Genomic DNA, 646 nt, shown 5'->3' with positions numbered 1-646 from the left:
GCTCTTTCTCTTGACCATTTATTCTTCCCTGGACCAGACGACCCTGAATCCGTGTCAGAGTCGCACCTTTCATAACAGAGCGGGTCTGTGAATAGGGACTTCGAATCCATCACAGACAGATCGCTGCTGATGTCACTCTAATAGCTACTTCGTAGTTTAACCTTTGGCCTTTGAGTCGGGGAATGTTATTTGGGACAAACAACGACTACGTCGTCAACAACAACAACAACAACAGCAACAACAACAACAACAACGAGAAGATCCCCAAACACAAGTGAAGGTATTTATGTCTGTTTCTCACATTTTTGGCATTTTTCGCGCATTCCTCTGTGTGTGTGTGTGTGTGTGTGTTGTGAGTTGGTGTGTAACGTATGTCGCACGTGTCTCTGCATACGCGCGGACATACACACGCATACAAACACATATATGCACACACAGGCACATATATATCTACATGCATCTATCTGTCTGTCTGTCTGTCTCTCTCTCTCTATATATATATACGTGTGTGTGTGTGTTATGAGGAACTTTGATGGTTTTTAAAACGCTTTATTATGTGATGAACTGCAATCGGACGCCCAGGACGGAGAGAGAGAGAGAGAGAGAGAGAGAGAGAGAGAGAGAGAGAGAGAGAGAGAGAGAGAGA

The sequence above is a fragment of the Octopus bimaculoides genome, chromosome 11 (assembly GCF_001194135.2).
Source record: "Octopus bimaculoides isolate UCB-OBI-ISO-001 chromosome 11, ASM119413v2, whole genome shotgun sequence".
In the NCBI taxonomy this organism is placed as follows: Eukaryota; Metazoa; Mollusca; class Cephalopoda; order Octopoda; family Octopodidae; genus Octopus; species Octopus bimaculoides.
Note: the sequence above shows the minus strand (reverse complement) of the source record.